Source organism: Poecilia reticulata, linkage group LG7 (genome assembly GCF_000633615.1).
Source record: "Poecilia reticulata strain Guanapo linkage group LG7, Guppy_female_1.0+MT, whole genome shotgun sequence".
Taxonomy (NCBI): Eukaryota; Metazoa; Chordata; class Actinopteri; order Cyprinodontiformes; family Poeciliidae; genus Poecilia; species Poecilia reticulata.
Window position 1 is genome coordinate 15,736,542 of NC_024337.1, and position 13,808 is coordinate 15,750,349.

Genomic DNA, 13,808 nt, shown 5'->3' on the forward strand with positions numbered 1-13,808 from the left:
CCCATTATTAAATCTACTTAAGTAAAGTACAGATACACGAAAACTGTACTTAAGTACAGTAACGAAGTACTTGTACTTCGTTACTTCCCACCACTGATCAAATCTATATCTATAGCTAGACTTGATGTGGGGTTTGCTAAGCTTGATGGACATTTGATGCCCCAATATCATACTGCCACCTTGTGGATAAAAAGAGGAATAGCTTCAAATATAAAAAATTTAGGTGACACGACAGTTTATTTCATACTTGTTAAAATCTAACATAACCCCTTTCCAAGTGCACATCAATGTAGCTTTTCTTATTTTATAGCCTTAATGTCAAGTTTCACTCCACCCAATCCAAGAAAGGCCACAATGCAGCAGAGTTTCCTCCTCAAGGTATGACGAGATCTGTCCTTCATTGTAACCGATTTCAAATGGTGCTAGAAAGAGAAACGGACTCTGAACACCAAAAGAAATCAGTCAACCTTGGAGAGAGGACAAAGGGACTTGAAAAGTGGAAAACATCTTGGTAGACATGATTTGCATCTCAGAGACTTGACGATCTTTAAGGAGTGAGCCTCAGAGAGTTGTGTGTGTTTCTTTACATCGTCATATCTATGGTGACGGGCTCGTTGTTGCTCCTGCCTTCTGCCAGTGGAATGAAACACTTCCCACCCAAAGAACACTGATTTCAAATGGTGCTAGACAGATGACAATACTCTAAGCCACCATCTGAAACCAGCTTCCAAAGGGGGCACCTCTGGTAAAATCCATCATCAGAGTGGAATATTCAGTGGAATCTGGAAAAAAAAAATATAAAAAGTGTTAATTTAAACAGGAATTAAATAAACAATAAGCGATTTCTTTTACATTCTTTATCAGATTGGAAAAATACCCACGGCATAAAATTGGGGCATGGTTTTGTATGCAGCCCATCTGATGCAATGACAGTAGAAGCACCTTTTGCTGCAACTTCAGCTGCAAGTTGTATGTGGTATATATGTAGGTGTGTCTAACAATTTTGCACATCTAAAGGCCAGACATTTTTGTTTATTCTTTCCAAAGTGTCTTAATCTCAGTTGGACTTCTTGGAGATTTTCTTCAAATATCCACTTTCAAGTGTTGCAACATATTTTCATCTGGATTTAGGTCCAGAATTTGGGTCACTCTAACAACGGCATGTATTTTTGATCTACACTATTCTATTGTCGCCTCCCAGGCACAAGTGTCTCTAGCAAGTTTTCCTCCACAGTTCTTCTGTATCAACTATGTACACCATATTTCTCAGTGATAGTTTTATAAGTTTCAAAGAAATAAGAAAACAGCTTGTAGCTGTCTTTTGAATGAACATGTTGAAGTTCAAGAATAATTTTCCAATAACTTGCCTCATCTACTTATACTTATTGTAACTACTACAACATATCTGATAGATACAATAAAAGAAGAGTTGGACAGATATGGATGAATCCTGGAAGCAAATCCACACGTTTTCAAATCTGCAGTAAGTCAAGCTTGCTTAGTCATACATAATGTAATCTTGTTGAGGTGTAGGTGTTGTATACAAATGCATATTTTTGTGGATGAAAACTAAAAGTCATTTATTTCACTCCTTGTCTGCAGATGTGAATTATGCATAAACCAAACACCCACAATACTATGACTCAGAGATGCATGGCATTTACTCACAACAGAGTTATACACAGGTTCTCTGTTTCAGCTGGGATTGCTGACATCAGTAATATTTATAACACTGCACTGTTGGGAGCATTAGAAGTAAGGTCAAAGTTAACAGCAGCTTCATTTGGAGACGTTAGCACCTAAAACAGGGCAGTTCTACACTTTTGTGTTTTACCAAATAAATTAAAGGCACATTAAACAAACAAGATGAGGGTCCAAAGTTAGGTTTTCAGAGTCTGTAAGGGATCACCAGCAGTGATGATTCAGGTGTATTTCATCTATGGGGGTCACTGCATTCCTCTGTTATAGTATCAACCTTAAAGGTTGGGTGACTGGTGAAGCTCATGATTTGGGTCAGCAGCTGTTTTTGATTTCAAAATGGCTCATTGCCCAGGGCATTATTGTGTCAGGGGGCAGTGCGGAAGCTTGAAAAGAAAAAAAAGTTTTCCGTCATGTGCCCCGCGAACATGCTTTCTGCTGTTTATTTACATATCCAGCCAACAGAGTTATGGAAATAAGACGGGGTTTAAACACTGTACGAGAAAATGGAAAAATACGAGGAAAAACATTAGCCTTCTTTTATGGATTCTAAGATTCACATTCTTAAATTTAAAGATTTATTTGACTGTTTTTATGTACTTTGGACAGCATTTGATCACCTAGTTGAAAAGCTAAGTAATGCAGATCAGTAAAACCCGAACTGGCTTTTTGTGCAGTAAACAGAAAACATTTAAAACTGTTTGAAAGAGAAACCCCTTCATTCTATTTGTGAAAAATCTAAAATTAACATGTTGATGTTTTTTTTTAATCATAGATACACCTTTAGCAACAAGACAAGAACAAAAGCCACTGTTAATAATGTAACCAAAGATAGATGGTAGTTACCTTTTCGTTGATTACACGTTAATGAGCAAAACACAGATTCATTCAGGGGTTTGTCCATAGTATCAAGCATGAGCTCCGGGCTGGTTTAAGATTCAGGTTTATGGAGTCTGGTTCATAGTCTGCTAAAAAAATATGAATTAAGGAAAACAGATGAAGTAGATAAAGACATCAAAACCAAATGATTAAGTGGAAAAACACTGTTAAAAAAAAGCACCCGTACACTTCTCAGTCACTCTTTTCCCTCCAACACACCCACACAAGTCATCTGATTTATAATCCAAGCTCCATGGATGTGTGAAGGACCAAACAACAACAGCACATGCACTCTAAATGCTTCCTCTGCGTTGTATACCTCTGGCTTACAGGCTCACCTGCAGACAAACGAGATTAATCCCGTACTCTCTGGCGCTTTGGAAGAATAGAGGATAGTTTGTTCGTCTCCAGCCGCTACAAGAGGAAACGAGAAGGGAAGTAGCAGTCAATTGCTGGCAATGAGAGCCATGACGCAGAAGCAAAGCTACAATGCACAGAGAGGGTGGGGCCAGGACAGGTAGTGGCCAGTTCACTGACTTGTTGCCAAGTACCTCAACTAAGTAGAAAACTAGCCAACCATCTCTAATTTCCTTGTTCTTTACCCCTGAAGTTTTTGCTGTTAATATACAGGTGAACAAGCTATCGAGAAACCAGCTGCTTTTACAAGCAAATAAATGAAGCGAATCCTGTCGCAGCCGAGAACATTCACAACAGCTTCTTTCCCACAGCATTTACGAGCCATTTATCAGGCTTCAGGTGGACAAGGCCGAGCCGTTTGTTTCCGTGAGGGAGTATTAAGATGTTGTATTTGAGTCTGTTTGCATGGTAGCCACAGTGACAGCTCTGATCAGAGGGCCTCCCTGGCCGTAGGTGTCTGATTCCTTTGCCTGGCTCGCTCCACCCTGCCCTGTCAGTTTTCTTTTTCGGGTTGTTTGTTGCTTGTGTGCTACTCGACCTGTTGTGTAATGCTTATAAAAGATTTAAAGGGACAGGAGGCCTTGGGAGAGTGATAAACGACACATTCGCAATGAGACTGCAGAGCACACAAGGGAAATCAGTGGGGATAAATACAGGTACATATTTATGGAGAAACTTTAACAGAGCTGTACATTTTTAAGTTTGCTCTTGGAGATTTACTGCTGTGTTAAAATTCACTGCGGTGAAACACATAGATCAGCAATTAACTGATCAAAACTTGTTTTGCCTAATATAAACTGATTGTGTACAGTGGTACTTTACAGACCTTTAGTAATTCTACAAAGTTCTTTATACATCAATCAGTCATAACATTATAACCCCTGGCCTAACAGTGCGTTGGGTCCATTTTTTGTCACCAAAACATGCCTGGACTTCACAAAGTGTGATTCTTTCTTCAGCAAATGAGACTTACTGCTCCAGCCCATCATACAAATGCTCCATTGGATTAGAGATCTGTGGCATCTGGAGACCAAGTCAAAACCAAGATCTTGTTTGGTATTAGTACACCATTCTCACCCTTGTAGCAAAGAACATTATCCTTCTGAAAGACTACACCAAAGAATACTGTTTCCATGAAACCGCACTCATCCCTAATATAAGATGCTAAAGCTGGTTAAAAATGCCAATCATATGATGACCCAGTCTTTGTTTGAAAATCATAATAATATTTTTTGCAGTAATTGCTCTTTCATGCAGTGGTGAGCGGTAACGTTACTCCAAATATAAATAATTAATGACTTTTCACAGCAGGAAGTGAAATGATTAAACAAGTGATTTTAAGCACATTCTTATATGTTCTTATATTAAAGAAGAACTGTACCAGAGAGAAATTGGAATCTGGAGTGACAAGTCAAAACTTTACAGAAAACAGTGATCAGAACTGAGTCATGAAATTCTGTTTAGTGACAGCTTAGAAATTTTGCTGAGCAATCTAAATAAAGCATCCATATAACATCAACAACCTCCAAGAGTTGCTACATAGAGCATTACAAGGTGAAGCATTAAAACTTTCATAACTCTTTTTATATATTTAGTCTCTTGTCTTCACTGTGAAGCAGTTTCTCAGATATTGAAAGAGGATTTTTTTTCTATGAAAATACAATCAAGCTCTTCCTTCTCTAATATTCTTTTAGCGCTTGTGAAAATCTGGAAATGCCAGGTTATGTTTTCCTTAGGGCTTCACATTGTAAGCACCACAGTTAAGATTCTGTGACAAAATATTTAAACCAAAGGTGCGTAATGGTATAAAGTACGCTTTGCCAATAGCACAGGCAGCGACTGCAATGCAGAACATAAGCAGCAGATGCTCTTTGAACGTCTCGGAAACTCTGCGTATTCTGCATACTGGGGATCAAGCCAGGAAAAACATAAAAAAAAACCCTCTCTCATCTTTGAGCTTTTTCTGAAATTTCTAGCATGAACAGGAAACGCTGTGCTATAACCAGCAGACTTCCTTTACTGACAGTCCAGAGAAGTCTGAATTCAACGGGCTCTTTAGTTTCCTAGAAAGGAACTCATACGTCACTGAGAATTCATGGGAAGGTTCCTGGAAGAGTTACTCACTTGATACGAAATTGTGTTGTTATTCCTCCTCCTCTTACATATGGAATGAAGAGCATCTTCACATGTCTTGAATAATGTAATTTAAGTATATAGGACAAACTTTCATTGCATTTATCATTGACATTTCTTTAGTTTTCTGCATCCAAAATTAATATATGTCGACAATGAACCACAGTGAGATAACCAAGTCATGTATTCACAGAAAAGTGTTCTAGTGAGTGCTTAACCTTACTGTGAGAAAACAATGCGTCCCAGCCAATCAGAGGTTGAATGTCATCTGCCTGTTGTTTTAAGCCAATGAAATGCTGCTGTGCTGCTTGTGAAGCCTGGGAAGCTCCTCCCATCCAATGAGATTGCAGCCTTGGCATGAARGCTTGTGATGCAGCAGCTTTAGGAAGTCCAGTCCAGTGCATGTACACTGGAGACAAGCCAAAGCTAAGTCACAAAAAAGAACAAGGTTTACAACTTTTCGCTGTTTTGGCCCATCTCAGCACCCCTCTGTGCTTCCTCTCCACCTATGTTTTTCTCTTTCCTTCCCTCCCTCGCTCTCTCTTCCTCTTCTCTGTCTGTTTCTGATCCAGAGCCATGACATTTAGACCTCCTTACCCCCTCCTTTCTCCAGGAGATGGATAGACAGACAGATAGGCACACAGATAAACAGACTGAGAGGGAAAGAGAGAGGTACTAGCCGGTTGCAGCAAAGTCCAGCCCAGAAGCGACTGCGTCACCATCTCTGTCTCTCCTAACTACGCAGAAACAAATGTGTCTCGGGAAGGGTTTCGCCAGATCCCAATGGCTCTGGTGGGTGAAAACAACTCACATGATGAAAGTAAAACCAGATACGGAGTGGTATGTGACAGCAACATACAGCAGCCTCAGCTTCCAAGTCCGGATGCTGATTCTTTCCATCAACTTCAGCAGAGTTAACCAGAAGAGTCCAGAGCTGGTTCTATTTTAATACAGACGCACATGATGCGACATTAACAGCCAGATTTATTATGTAACTTCACTTGAATTGCTGTATGTGTTACCTTACTGCATAGGAGGAGGGTCAGACCGCACCGTCATTGATTATTTTAACCTATTTGCAAAAATATAATCACCCATATTCCTCATATTCCTCGAGGAGAGAGAGGGGAAAAACAGCGCAGTACCTCGATGAATTCTTTGAAAAACATCCCGGACTGAATATTCGTGCTGTTAACCTGTTTGTCGCAACCAGCGCCACCTAACCAACCAATCAAAACAAGCTCTAGTAAGTAACTGTGTCAAATCCTCAGCATCCATGTTGAAACTCAGGCACCAGCTCACAAAAACTACGCAACACACACACATACACACGCACACATACACTCTTAATGCAGAGCACATCAAAACTACCAAGGAAGAAGAAGAAGAGGGCAGAAGCTGAGGCTGTCCGAAAAGCAACGTGCCTCCTCCGGGTGATGACTCTGGGCGTCTGTTATCTCAGCTTCTGTTTCTCTCGACATGAAAAAGTGACGTAGCAACTAATCCGAAATCACTCTCTTGCACTGACTCGGAGTTGCTCTCCCTCGCTCTCCGTATCTCCCCTTCGCTTCCTTTCTGCTCACCACTGAAAAGCACACACACTCCTTTTATTTCCATCTTGTTGCAACAGCAGAACTGCTATTAGATTGCTACGTCTAACTCACGCACACACACACACACGCACTCACGCGCACACACACATATACCCACTGCCAGACAAACACAACAGAGTCTACTCAAATGCGTACGTACGTGCGCGCTCACACCAACGCACACGCAGCTGTGCACACGCGCGCATGATCACACTATTTCTCTTCCTGAGTGTGACGCAGCACTTAATTCTCTGCTTTTTTTTTATGCCACTGTTGTGGCTTACACAAACGCAGCTTCTTGATCAAGCTGAGCCAGAAACATACTTGCTAGCTGTCACACAAGGCAAGTGAGCACGAGCAGACTGCAGTTAAAGGGACCCTACCACCACGAGTCTCTGGCCCCCCACTCTGTGATGTGGCTGAGTCCTCATCTCCCCCCCCATGTCCCTTTCTTAACAGGTCTCTCCCTCTCGGCTGCTCTCCTCTCTGGCACTCTGCTCCCGGCTACAGACGCACTCAGGCTCCTGTGTCTGAGCCGCCTTGATCACCTGACAACCCACTGGTTTTAAAGGCACACCATCACCAGCGTGTTTATCAGTTGCATAAGCGCTCAGATATTGTTTTTAATACCGCCTGATGTGGATCCGACTCAATCTGTACCTGGTTTTCATGTTACTGTCACAGGTACGTCGCTTTCAGCGTTATGCTCAGACAAACTCTTTGTTGATTTTACTTCCATAGGAAAGTACATCACATCACATGAGGCATGCATGTCTGACACTTCCATGATTCGACCAACCACATGGGCTTCCTCTTCAGTGCAACCTACCATAGTTTATCCCTAAAGAAAACGCAGCACAGTTTCACCCAGTACTGTAATAAAAAGAAAAAACTCAATTCCCCTTTAGTTTCAGCTACTTTCAGGCAAGAAAAAAGTTAAACGTTTCTTACATTCTGTGGTACTTTTGTGATAACAATACAAGTGACGATATGAACTATTTATTACTTCTATTTTAGGTAACCGTATCGCTGACACAGCAATTATAACCCAACAAACTCAAATACTGCTTTTGAAAAACATACTAATTTGTAATACGCTTGTAATATGCCTTAGGACATAGGTCATATATTTTTAGTGCATTTAATAATAAATTATTCAAATTTCATTGTTATGTATGAAATTATGAAATTTTTCAACTCTCATTGAACAAACAGTGGAGAAAATAGATAAAGTAACAATCCGGAGAGTTTTTAGAGTTTTAAACACCATTAATAGGAATTTATCACGACAACAATAAATAAAAATTCTTATTATCATAAGACGTCTATCTCGATAAATAATAAATGCTCACCTTTACTTTCTAGTTGCTGAAAGATTAAGTCTTTTGCAGTCTCTATAGGTTTTATTTCAAAATTACCGCACATGTAAATCCATCCTTCTTTTCAGGAACTTTTCCATAAACCCACCTGAACTTTGGATCTCTGCCCATTTTCATACTGATGCTAAGTTTCACATATTTACTAATTATGTGGCTTCTGAATTGGTTGCACTGGGTTTTATTTAATAGTATCAGAGTCAGGGGTATTGAATATAATTAATTATTACAATGGACATATATGTACCACTTTGTGTTGGTTACATAAAATACCAATAAAATACATTTTCTGGCTGTAATGTGACCAGTTGTAAAAAGCTATAGGGTGATGTCTATTTTTGCAACGAACCGTGATGAATAGATGAAGGAAAACTTAACAGATTCATATGGAAAGTGGGAAGTTGTGTTGTCTTTAAACAGGATTGTGTTCCCTTCTTATAAATAGTCTGTGTTGGCAGTGGTTATTTTAAGCATTCAGACTGCGGCTGATGTGATTGCTGCCTTACCTTGATTGGACGATTTGCTTTTTTGCTCCCAACGTAAGTGGGTCAGGGGTGCTGTAGCAGCAGGGGAAAAAAGATACAAGTTAGACAGAGTTAAACTTAGACGCAGGCAATAACTTCAGTATCAACATTTYTTTTTTTGTTCATGGGGGAAAATGTTTTAACTACTTGTTTGCAATCAGCCTGGCATTTAAATAGGAGCAACAAGCTTGATTCAGTCTCTTTTATGGACTTGTGTGCTCCCAGCAACAAAGCTGTGCCTTTTGGGTCTGTCAGTATTTCTGAAACATAAAGTCCTCTTTATGTGCCAAGCTGAAACACAAGCTTTGTCCTAAAAGAAAAACAATGGGTAAATAAACTCGTATCAGAATTATGCTAGTAAAAAATAAATAAAAATGGTTGAATTCCTAAACAGCTGATCATGTTTTATTCTTWGTTTGGATCTGCTGGGAGATGAAGTGAAGAAACTCTGCTTTGGAACCATTTTTAACATAATAAAATGTCTTCTTGTTTTATCTCCTGACAACCAGGTCCAGAAAGCAAAACAAAGAAAGGAGAGCATCTTTAAAAGAATCACCTTTCACCTGGAGCTATAAATGAAACATAAATGGGTCTGAGTGATCAAAGCATGTTTGCCCTGTGCGGACTGAGTATTGATCTGTGGACGGAGGTTTACCTGCCCCTTCCAGGATAAAGATTTCAGCAGTCCAAAAGTGCAGTTCTACGCGAAACAACTAGAATGAAACAACTGAAACACAAACTGTAATGTGTTTTATTGAGCTTTGGTGAGATAGTCTGGATCAAAGTGGCACATAACTGAAGTGGATCCAAATATATCCAAGGTTTTCCCTTTTTTTTCTAGTAAGTTCTACAAAGTGTAGCAGGTATTTGTAATTAACCCACCGAGTCAACACTTCTCCTGTAATTACATTTTTTTAATCAAGTGCTTTCTGAAGGTATTTGGTTGCACAGCCCTTTTATTTTTGGGCTAACAGAGTAAATGGGGCTGAATACAAATACAGGTCTGATTTTTTTTTATTTTATGTGGAACGTTTCAGAGGAAATTCGTATAATTTTATGCGGACTACTTTGTATCGGTCCATCAAATAAAACTCAAAATTCACTRAAGTTTGAGGTTACAAAGTGGCAGAACATGTAAAAAGTTTGCAAGACTTTGATTGTACAAGTACCTGAAAATTAGGTTTTATGTTAAAATATTTTCATTTCAGGAAATTTGGCTTTGTTGATTCAAACCAGGAATAAAAAAAGTGCCTTTTGTTTACGCTGACCCACACAGCAACAGATTTACTGATGCATCCACGTGTCGACTCTTCCTGTCTGCTATTTTTGCTTCTCATCCAGCGGACAGAGCGTTAATTTTAGCCATGTCATCTATCAGCTGTTCCTGTTCCACTTCCTAAACCTTAATCCCTGCATTGGAAAGATGCCCAGTCAGCTCTATTGACATCGTATTTGACTATTAAAGGAACAATAAGCACAATTCCAGAAATAAACCATAGGTATTTTTTAATATTGTGGATACAATGCAGTTACTATTTTAGTGTTATTAAAATAAAAAGTGTTTGGATTGCTGAATTAAAATTTTTATTATTGAAATAGAAAAACTAACTTGTACATATAATTTTAAATGCCAAAAATTACTGCTGCACAGTCTTTTTTGCATTTCTAAATAGGTACATTTAGAAATGCCATAATCTTTAATAAGTAATACAAATATACTAACATAATTAAATATCCATAATAAACTTTTTATAAATTAATATCTAAATATAAATGAATACGTTTATGAATAGAAGTAGTTTTGCAACTACTGTTGTTTATTTGTCCACGGCCACACCCTGCACATGAAAACTGAAACTCATTCAGCTTTGCTGCACTGCTGCTATTTCTCCTGTGTGTTCTCATCTTTCATTTAATGTACAAACTTTATCTTTCATTTAATGTACAAACTTTTTTTGTAGAGAGAAAAAAAAACGCAGTTGTTGTTATTGCTTCTGAGAACCCCCCCCTTCCCCCCCCCATCCTCAAAAAAAAAAATTTAAATAAAAAAGGATTAAAAAATACAGGGTCAAATTATTGTTTTATCTCAAAACAGAACAGATTGTTCTGACCTGAAATTAAGTTRAGACTAAAACATTCACTCACCCCCTTTTCCGGTGATTGGTCTCGGTCTACTTTGTAGCWCTGTATCCAACTGACTCATTTCATTAAGTCAGTTTTTGTGTAACTTTCTTGCATCCTGTACAAACCTGCAGAAATGCGCCATCTTGTGTTAAAGAACAGTAYTGCTGAGTGGTGGTTTGTTTACATCGGGAGGGAAAAAGAAGTGCGTATGAAACCTCTGGATGGATGGAGCTGAGTCAAGGTGCTGGCGCAGCATCAAGACACACGAACAACTTTAAACTTCTTCTGTTTTACTCTTATAAGTAGAAGCGCATAAACTTTATAAATAAAGCTGATTCTGACTCAGAATCAGCCTTATANACTTAAACGGGAGGGGAGGAGGCGACATAATAGTGGAATCTTATTAGAAAATGCTCACTGCTTTATTCCCTAAATAAGTAAACATTTGTGAAGTCCAGCATATTTATTTCTTCCTCGGTAACTTTTCAACTTGCCATTGTAGTTAACCGCAGCTTCGCATTGAATTGAGGGTCAAATTCCGCAGGAGCAATAAATAAACCCAAATATTTTTGTTTGCAGAGATTACGCAGATCCACATGGATGCACCGTGCTCTCACTCTCGAGGTAAATTGAAGTGCGCAACATCCTCCCGCAGCAGGATGCATCCAGCGCACCTCTCCATCCCACCCAACTCCTCTGACTGCCTACAGGACGTAGGTCCGCACGCAAATCTCATCTTTTCAGTTTTCACGTTTTAAGAAAGCGTACAACTGCAAATGCTGAAAAATGCTGGGAAAAAAAAAAAAAAAAAAAAATTGAAACTGCGCACATGATCAGTCACGGTCATGCCTAATTTATTATGGGTTTCCACTGATAAATAAAGACGTTTAAAACTGTTTGAAGGGAAATTATAGCGAGGATTGACGAATATATTATGTAAACATGCTGCTGAAAAAAAAAAAAAAAAAAAAAAACTAAGTAGAGCACGTTACCAAACATCATTACAACAGCACCGCCCACCATAGACGCACTCTAGCCTATGTATCCATATAGATAGATGATTCAGTGGAACAGCAAGGCCATAAAACAGAAGGTGAAACGTGTTACTCACTGCGGTCTCGTCATCTTGCTGCTCTGTCACCGCTTGTGCTGTAACCCCACACCAACCTCTCGGCTTGTTATTCAGAACAGAGTGGTCCCCCACTGCCCTCACGAAAACCCCTGCCCATCGACATTTTCACAGCAACACCCGCAGGCCACGCCCTCGCGCACACACCCCCGTCCAACTATTGGATGACGCTGCAGAATGCGTCGACGCGATCACATGCTCGTGACGCATGTTTACAAACAGGCGCAGAGCGGAAGCGAGCCCGAGTCCATGCATCCAGAGGATTCACGTCTACTCTCATCCAGGCAGGTGGTTGAAATCAACGCACTTCATTTGGATTCCCTGCCCCTCTCCAGTGCGCGCTCCCGACGCTGTGGAAGGAAATTCTGTCCGGGATAACTTATTTGGCATGACACTTGTCAGTTAGGGAAATGTTTTTCTTTTCTTCTTTTTTCAGAGAAAGGCTTCAATAAAAGGCGTTAGGTTGTTGTTAGCTCTGCCTGCGCTAATATTTTGGTTAAAGAAAAAGCAATTGCAGGGACTATAGTGTATACTTTTGGGTGGACAGCTCATTAATCACAGTCACAATTTATGAGATTTGTCATTAGAAAATTAGCTGCTAGGGCACAAGCAAAATTAAATCTTAAAAATATTTCTTAAAGTTGTTTTGCAGGATGCCTGAAAGTGAATCAAAGCCAAAATCACAATTGAAGCATTTGATAATTTATACTTTTACGTTTATCAGCGTTTATAGCAACTTCTAAGTAGGAATCTGTTTGATTTCCCTGCTTAGACACAAGCATGTTTTCTCAGCTACTGGCTACTAATATTTATTTTGCCACCAAGTCAGCAGGAAGGGAGGCAAAAAAGAATCTGAGGATCAAACATTAAGATCGGTTGGTCTCTGTAATAACTAATAGAAACAATTTTTAATTAAACATAAAGGGTTTGCAAAACTCCACTCCACTGTGAATTTACCTGGACCCGTAGAGGTTGGTCAGAATTACCAGGTGGGTTTGGCATAGGAACTACAGATGAGTTGAACAAACCATGTCTACTTGGTCAGAGGCGACCAGAGTGTGATCCACTCTGGTCGCCCCTGGACTGAATGAAACTAATTTGATCCATCAGCATATCGAGACTTTTTGTTTTAATTCAGGCAAAATTATTGCTCTACTCTAAATCAAAAATACAATAGTAAATGTTTGGTACAAAGCAAAGTATTTATCTCTTAATTACCATGCTTTTTGCATTCACTTTGATTTTATGATGAATAGGTTCACATCTATCCAGTGACTTTTACTACAAAATATATTTTGGTGCAGCCAAGTACGTTCTTTATCGGTTTATTAAACTTGGCTAAATACAGAAAGGATCTTCAAAGAAAGATGGACCCAAATCCCATTGTTACTGTTGACAATAGACTAAATCTTTTTGTCCTTTAATCTTTTTTAATGGGGGCAAACTGGATGTTTCTCTTTCATTAAAGGGAATGTACAAAGATAATTCTATATTTAAAAATCTACAATGATTTACAAATCACTCGCCATCAAAATATCAGACTATTTGCACTAATAAAATAATACATTTCTTGTTTATTGTTGCAAAGATAAAACAAAATAATATGTTTTTCAAGATTTTAAGTTTTTAAATAAATTAGATATCTTTTGACCCAACAGCAATTTTGACGTTCACTACTTCAGTTTTTACAGTGTAAATTATCACACTCTTGATTCGTAAAGTTTCTTTATAAGAACTAACTTATTCAAGCTCCTTTTGTAAAAGAAATTATCATGTGGGACTGAACTACGTTTGAAAGGTGTGGTCTGTAAAGCCTGTATGTCCAGATTCATCCTTCATTTTTTTGTTTCATGTTGAATCCTAAAATAATGACTTAATCACYTACTGGCTTAATTCCACAGTGCGAAAAGTAATTTGAACAATTATTAAAATAGTT

General features: G+C 38.9%; 1 long non-coding RNA gene across 4 annotated transcripts; it reads right to left on the minus strand.

The window, feature by feature from the left end:
• Positions 1-22: 22 nt before the first annotated feature.
• LOC103467807 (uncharacterized) lies at positions 23-11,989 on the minus strand. 4 transcript variants are annotated; one of them, XR_001776769.1, is made up of 6 exons: positions 11,855-11,989; positions 10,765-10,868; positions 5,119-8,652; positions 2,916-2,991; positions 2,545-2,663; positions 23-782 (listed from the first exon to the last, which is right to left on the minus strand). It is a non-coding gene; the product is annotated as an uncharacterized LOC103467807 (long non-coding RNA). The 4 variants fall into 4 exon arrangements; XR_001776770.1 differs by lacking the exon at positions 11,855-11,989 and having other exon boundaries at positions 5,119-5,184; positions 5,351-8,652; positions 10,765-11,031; XR_534128.2 differs by lacking the exon at positions 11,855-11,989 and having other exon boundaries at positions 10,765-11,031.
• Positions 11,990-13,808: the final 1,819 nt, after the last annotated feature.